We start from the raw sequence: 8,394 nt of genomic DNA on the forward strand, positions 1-8,394 counted from the left end.
AGAGTGGGCCTAAGCCAGCAGGTGGACATCCCCCAAAGGGTCCCAGACTGTGAGAGGGCACAGGCCGGGCTGAGGGACCCCCCCGAGTGCACAAATTTTTGTGCACCAGGTCTCTAGTAAAGTTATAAAATAAACCTCCCTGCAACCCAGCAATTCCATTCCTAGTATTTACCAAGGGAAGTAAAAGCACATTCTACACACAAAAAAGGTCTATACACAAAAGTTTGTAGCATTTTTACTCATAATGACCCCGAACTCAAACAACCTAAATGCTCCTCAACAGAATTATCAAGTCATACAACAGAACCCTACAGAGCAACAAAAGAGAATGAACTGATTCAGAGAAAACCTCAAAAACATAACTTAACTGAGAGAATGCAGACACAAAAGAGTACAGACTGAATGGTTCCATTTAAATGAAGCTTAAGAGTCAAAACTAGTCAATGGTCCCAGCCATCAGAACAGTGGTTGCCCATAGAGCCTAGAACTGTCTATGGGAGCTGCTAGGGGTGAAGGAAATGTCCTGTATCCCTCCTGGGAAGGGTGATGCAGGTGCATTTGTTTAGCATGAACAATGCTTAACCCCCTGAGCCACCAGCCAGGGTGAAAAAGCCAAGATTTTTGAACTAATCTCTGGATCACTAGTCTGACCCACAAACATTATTATACGTTAGACTAGAGGCCTGGTGCACAAAAATTTGTGCACTCGGGGGGGTCCCTCAGCCTGGCCTATGCCCTCTTGCAGTCTGGGACCTCTCGGAGGATGTCCACCTGCTGGCTTAGGCCCGCTTCCTGAGGGATTGGGCCCAAGCTGGCAGTCAGACATCCCTCTGGCAGCCCAGGAGCCCTCGGGGCATGTCCACTTGCCAGTGGGGAGCAGGCCTAAGCTGCAGTCGGACATCCTTAGCGCTGCTGAGGAGGCGGGAGAGGCTCCCACCGCTGTCCTGGCAGCCATCAGACTGGCTTGTGGCTGAGCCGGGCTCCCCCTGTGCGAGTGTGCTGACGACCAGAGGGCAGCTCCTGCATTGAGTGTCTGCCCCCTGGTGGTCAGTGTGTGTCATAGTGACCAGTGATTCCCAGTCGTTCTGCTGTTAGGGTTAATTTTGCATATTACCCTTTTATTATATAGAATAGAAGCCTGGTGCATGGGTGGGGGCCAACTGGTTTGCCCTGAAGGGTGTCCTGGATTAGGGTGGGGGTCCCGCTGGGGTGCCTGGCCAGCCTGGGTGAGGGGCTGATGGCTGTTTTCAGACTGACCAAGGCCCCTGGCGACTGAAGCTCCCAGCCTTTCCTTTTTTTGTTTTCTTTTTATTTGCTCCAGCTCCGTGGCCATGGCTACTGGGGTTTATTTACCTTCTATAATTGAAACTTTGTTGCTTTTGAGTGGAGCTCAGAGCCGGCGGCAGGCTGGCTTCCTCCATCACTGGAGCAAGCAAGCCTCCTGCTCGCTCCAGCTCCGTGGCTGCTGGCCGCCATCTTGGTTGGGTTAATTTGCATATAGTCGCTCTGATTGGCTGGTGGGCGTGGCTTAAGGCGCAGCGAAGGTACGGTCAATTTGCATGTTTGTCTATTATTAGGTAAGATATTATTCCTATCCCAAATAGAAGCGACTCTCTGTGAAAGAAAACCTGAGTCCTTTTTTGAGGGCATTTTGTTTGTTTTTTGGTTAATCCTCACCCGAGGATATTTTTCTTTCTTTTTCAAAATGCATTTTTATTGATTTCAGAGAGGAAGGGAAAGGGAGAGAGAGTTAGAAACATCAGTGATGAGAGAGAATCATTGATTGGCTGCCTCCTGGTCATGGAGCCCACAACCTGGGCATGTGCCCTTGACCGGAATTGAACCCAGGACCCTTAGTCCGCAGGCCGACACTCTATCCACTAAGCCAAACTGGCTAGGGCCTGAGGATATTTTTACATTGACTTTAGAGAGAGGGAAAGACAGAGAGAAACACCGATGTGAGAGAAACACATCGATGGGTTGCCTCCAGCATGAGCCCTGACCAGGGCCTGGGCGGGGGAGGAGCCTCCAACCGAGGTACGTGCCCTTGACCGGAATCAAACCTGGACCCTTTGGTGTGCAGGTCGACACTCTATCCACTGAGCCACACCAGCCAGGGCTAATATATTTTTAAAAACATATTCAGACAGGCAAAGCCTCCAAAAATGTTCCTCTTCTTGTCAAGAGGGGCTGGAGTATGAACGCCAGCAGATCAATAAAGACCGGAAAGGTGTGTCACGGGAATGCTAAGCAGAGCAGCTGTGCCCCAGCCGAGGAGGGTGAGGGGCCAGAGGAAGCGTGTAACCTCAGACACACCTGTCCCCGCTGCTACAGCAGCAGCAGCGTTCTCGCCTAAGGACCGACTGCCCCGAACTGGCCCACATTCCCATCTCCTCAGCTGCGCTGGCTTGGCCCTGGTCACGTGCTAATGCAGCTCCCTCTCCTTCCATCCAGCCGCTTGCCTCAGCAGGGGACCCTCACTTCCTGCACAGAAGGGTTCGGCCTTGACCTACCCTGGTAACTGCAGGCAGGCGGGGAGCAAGAGGCAGCAATACAGAGCAGCCCACCCCCTGGGGCCCTGTCCCCCGACCACACCGTACTTCCGCTGTCCTTGCAGTGCTTGGGCCACACGGGAGGCCCAGATGCCCTGAGAGGTGAACCCCACTTCCTGGGACTCCCTCGCTGCCACTGTAAATGGAAAGGCCCTTCCCTGTCCACAGGCAGGGAAGCCCAAGCTACTCTGCTCTGCTCATTCCCTGGAATAGGGACAGCACCTCCTTTCCTTACAGTCAGGTTTGTGCCTACAATTATGAGACAGAGTTTTAACCTCACATTTAGAAAGCTCTAGCATTTTCTATTAAGCCTATTTGGATCTCATCTGCCCTCTGGGGGGAAAGAATTCTGTTATCACAGTTTATTTAATGAAAAATCCACAGTTAATAAAGGCAGTCTATAGTCCTGTAAGGTTTAAATTTAACACAGAAATTAATATAGTGCTAAGATTTTATAGCCTGGTAGAAAATATTCACCCCAGAGGTCTGATTTTGTTGCTCTTTGGAACATTAACCAATTATATGTAACTCAGCAATTTTATTGAGACATTTCTTTCCCTATGTACTACATAAATACCTAATCCTTAAATCCCCTTAAAACCAGTTCTTTGCGGCACTCTCAACAACAGTGAAAAAACTGAAATGTGCTCACTATCTACTTGTAAGAGAATTTTATTTTTAACAGCACTCATTCAAAACTAAGCATATTATTCAGGGTGTGTGTGTGTGTGTGTGTGTGTGTACGCACACGAACACATTTATTTACGTACTAGAGGCCCAGTGCACGAATTCGTGCACCAGTGGGGTCCCTCAACCTGGTCTGCAGGATTGGACAGAAACCTGCTCTCAGACATCCCCTGAGGAGTACCGGATTGCGAGAGGGTGCAGACCAGGCCGAGGGACCCCATCAGTGCACTATTAGGGCTGGGGAGGGATGCGGGAGGTTGGCCAGACAGGGAGGGACCACGGGAGGGCTCTAGAGCATGTCCGGCCTGTCTTGCTCTGTCCTGATCGGCTGGACCAAAGCAGCAAGCTAACCTACCAGAGTGTCTGCCCCCTGGTGGTCAGTGCACATCATAGCAACTGGTTGACTGTCTGATCTCTGGTGGTCAGTGCACGTCATAGCGAGCGGTTGAGTGGCCTTAGCATATCATTAGCATATCACATTTTGATTGGTTGAATGGCTGACTGGACAACCAGACACTTAGCATATTAAGGCTTTTATTATATAGAATGTGTATATACAGGGTGTCCCAAAAAAATGTAAACACACTTTGGATAATTATAAAGGCAGTGCTTATTAAAATACATTTCATTTTCCTTTAAAATATGTTTTTATTGATTTTTTATTTTATTTTATTTAAAATTTATTTATTTATTTATTTATTTCAGAGAGGAAAGGAGAGGGAAAGAGAGAAACATCAATGATGAAAGAGAATCACTGATCAGCTACCTCCTGCGCACCCCCTACTGGGGATCGAGCCCGCCACCCAGGCGTGTGCCAGGACTAGAATCGAGCCATGACCTCCTGGTCTGCTGGGGGCTAAGAGCAGTAGTTGGCATAATAAATGCGAGAAGTTTGTCAGAAGGCTCATGGGCATCTTCAGCAGGGCTGAAGATTTGCATATTATTACCTGCTGCCAAACAACTGAGGGCAGTTCCCCTAACCCAGTCGGCAAAGTGCGGCCCCTTGAGTGTGGCTCTTCCACAAAATACCACACGCGGGTGCACATGCACATCACGATTGAAACTTCGTGGCCATACTCAAGGGGCCAAAGAGCCGCATGTGGCTGGCGAGCCGCAGGTTGCCGACCACTGCCCTAACCTGATAATCCTTTATTGTTTACCAAACCTTACCTTTGATGTGTATATCTGCTTTGCTAAAGGGCAAAATCCTATATAATAAAAGGGTAATATGCAAATTGACCCTAACAGCAGAGCGACTGGGAATCACTGGTCACTATGACACACACTGACCACCAGGGAGCAGACCCTCAATGCAGGAGCTGCCCCCTCGTGGTCTGTGTGCTCCCACAGGGGGAGCTCGGCTCAGCCCCAAGCCAGGCTGATGGCTGCCGGTACAGCAGTGGTGGTGGGGGCCTCTCCCGCCCCCTCAGAAGCGCTAAGGATGTCCAACTGCAGCTAGGCCTACTCCCCGCTGGCAAGTGGACATCCCCCGAGGGCTCCCGGGCTGCCAGAGGGATGTCTGACTGCCAGCTTAGGCCCAAAACCCCGGGGAGCGGGCCTAAGCCAGCAGGTGGTCATTCCCCGAGGTGTCCCAGACTGCGAGAGGGCACAGGCCGGGCTGAGGGACCCTCCCGAGTGCACAAATTTTTGTGCACCGGGCCTCCAGTGTGTTAATAAAAAGCTGTTGGTCCGGAGATTCGGGCAGCTTAGTCACTAGAGCTAAGTTTCCACCTGGCTTTCCCCAATGCCTTCCAAATTTATATTTCTTGTCTAGTCCTCTTCATTTATGTGCAGCCCTTCTCCAGATTCCTGAACCTGTGCTGCAAAGACTGCAGCACTGGACGACACTCAACCACTGAGCCATGCCAGGTGGGCTGTTTTTTATTGATTTTTTAAAGAAAGAGGAAGGAAGAGGGGTAGAGAGAGAAACATCAATGAGAGAGAAACATTAATCAGCTGCCTCCTGCACTCCCCCTACCAGGGATGGAGCCCACAACCTGAGCATGTGCCCTGGCCGGGAATCGAACCAGAGACTTCTTGGTTCATGGGTCTATACCCAACCACTGAGCCACACCAACCGGGCACATTTCATTTTCAAAATGTGATAGAATCAGCTGTTAAAGTGTGTATACATTTTTGGGGACATTCTGTATATATGTATATTTGTACATCCTATATAATAAAAGGCTAATATGCAAATTGTCCCCACAAGTGGGAGTTCGACTGACAGAGTTAGACAGGCGCTGACCACCAGAGGGCGGTGAGGAGCATGGCGGGCGTCAACGATGTGGCGCTGGCAGTGGGCGGCAGTGGGCGGCAGTGGAGGTGTTGCCGGCCCTGATGGGCCCCGACAAGAGCAGGACCATGGCGGGATGGTGGAGCAGGTGAGAGCGTGGGCAGCACCAGGCCCAGGCAGGTGCGAAGGGAAGCCCCGGCCGGCGTTGAATAAAACTTATTTTTTTTAATCCTCACTGGGGATATGTTTTCATTGATTTGAGAGAGAGAGAGAGAGAAACATCAATGTGAGAGAGAAACATCAACTGATTGCCCTCATACATACCCTGACTGGGGATGGAACCTGAAACCTTGGTATATGCCCTGACTGGGAATTGAACCTGCGACCTTTTGGTACATGGGACAACGCTCAACCAATTGAGCCACATCAGCCAGGGCATGTAAAGCTTATTTTAAAAAGCAAGAGAGCCCTAGCCCGTTTGGCTCAGTGAATAGAGCATTGGCCCGAGAACTGAAAGGTCCCAGGTTCGATTCCAGTCAAGGGCACATGCCTGGGTTGTGCGCTCGATCCCCAGTGGGGGACCTGCAGGAGGCAGCCGATCCATGATTCTCTCTCATCATGGATGTTTCTATCTCTCTCTCTCCCTCTTTCTTCCTATCTGAAATCAATAAAATTAAAAAAAAAAAAAAAAGCAAGAGAAAGAGAGAAAGATTCACCAAAATAATCAGGATAGAGGCTACTTCTGGAAGAAAGATGTAAATGTTTTGTTCCTTAATCTGGTGGTAGATAGAGTGATGATCATTGCAATAATATTCTTTAAAGTAAATATACATATCTGTTTTACATTTCACAATAATTAAGCCCAGCCGACTGGCTCAGTTGGTTGAGTGTTGTCCCATGAACCAAGGAGTAGCCAGTTCAATTCCTGGTTGTGGGCTCAATCCCCAATGGGCGGAGTGTGTGTGTGTGGGGGGGGGGGGGTGCCCGCCAAATATATAGATGTTTCTCTCTCACATCAATGTTTCCATCTCTCTCCCCCTCTCTTCTTCTCTCTCTAAAGTAAAACAAATCTGCCCTGGCCAGTTTGGCCCAGCGGATAGAGCATCGGCCTGCGGACTGAAGGGTCCCGGGTTCAATTCCAGTCAAGGGCACAGGCCCAGGTTGTGGGCTTGATCCCCAGTGGGGGGCGTGCAGGAGGCAGCCGATTGGTGATTCTCTCTCATCACTGATGTTTCTCTCTCTCTCTTCTTCTCCATTTCTCTCTGAAATCAATACAAATATATTAAATAAATAAATAAATAAATAAGCAGAACAACAAACTGACATCTCTGTCTCTCCCTCCTTTCCTCTCTAAAAGCAATCCATAAAAAAATTTTTTAAAGAGAACAAGAAGTCCTCTTACTGTCAGACATTCAAGGGGATTACCACCAGACGTTATTAAACAAAATACGTCAATTCACATTTTCTCTCCCTAAAGGCCTTCTCTATTTATTCTTGCCAAGCCAATCAAGAGTGAATATAACCTGAAAGTCAAGCCACTAAGTGGCAACAAAGTTAATAAGTTCCCCATTATTTAACCTGGTTCTCAAAATTTTCTTGATCCAACTTCTAAATATAAAAGGACACACAGCTTCTAAGAAATGCATTCATATCAAACAGAATTAGCTCCTGCCTTTACATGAAAAAATCCGTTTTAAAAAGATGGAAAAGAACATTAATTTATACTGATCTGTTTAAATTAGCTACTTGAAACTTATCCTACAATGCCAAAAGGATTTTTACGCAGCAAGGCTTTTAATGGCTAATACCCAGAAACAACCAAAATGTCCATCAATAAGGGACTGATAAATATATTAGAATACCTCCAAAAAATGGCATTTTAAAAATGAGGTAGGTTCACAGAACTGGTTCAAAAATGTGTCTTTATATTAAGCCAGGTGCCCAACAGTATTATGGTCTGATCCCCTCCTAGGGAGTGGAATTCAGGCTGTAATGGATGCAAAGTGAAGAAATAAGGAATTCTACCTTTATACTTTATATACTTTTATGCTGTATGGATTTTTTACTTGATATTCTTCTGTGGTGTTAAACGAAATTTACAACCAGAATATACGGCTGTAACCAATTAAAGGAGCAAATAAGGACAAGCTGGTAAGAAATGCTGTAGCGTGGCCCCAGAAGTGAGCTCAGGGAAGGCCAGCCAGTCCAGGCTGCGGAATCCGAGGGCAGAGGCTGGGTGCGGAGGGCGCGTCTCCGGAAGAGGGAGACACCTCCGCCGGCGCCCTGACACCTGCTTTTCCAGCCGCACGACGCTCAAAGTCAAGTCTGCTTTTCACGTTAAGACCGGAGCGCCACTAGGCTGCACACCTGAAATAATGCAAACGACGTGGAATGTAAGCGGATTGAAGAATTTAAAAATGTTTAAAAGGAAGGAAGTCTTGCAACTCCATTGCCGGTAAGAATGTTTAACGTTTGTCCTACGTCTAAAGCTACGCAGGTTGAAAGAAGGGGAGACACGCAGCGGCTGCGATGGTGGGAAAGAAGCGCCGGCCGGGGAGTAAGGGCCTGGGAGGTGGCTGTTAAGAAGAGGGACTGACTCGACAAAAAAGACTTAACTTTTTTTAAAAATCATAATTAAAGAAAAAAAGAGGGATTGAGGCCAGGTGGGCGAGGCTGAGAGAGGACATTCACGCCTTGGAGAAGCGTAGACGCTGTGACATCCATTCCATGGGAGCCCCCCGCCCGCGCGCGCACACACACACACACACACACTCACACACACTCGCACGCACACGCACAGGCCCGGCTCACACCCGCCAGGCGTTACCTTTCAGACTCATCCACTCGGCAGCCAGGTGTTGGCCGTAAACCCCGCGCCTCCCGCACACGCGCACTCACTCCCGGCATCTCGGCGGCTCC

The sequence above is a fragment of the Myotis brandtii genome, unplaced genomic scaffold (genome assembly GCF_000412655.1).
Source record: "Myotis brandtii unplaced genomic scaffold, ASM41265v1 scaffold139, whole genome shotgun sequence".
In the NCBI taxonomy this organism is placed as follows: domain Eukaryota; kingdom Metazoa; phylum Chordata; class Mammalia; order Chiroptera; family Vespertilionidae; genus Myotis; species Myotis brandtii.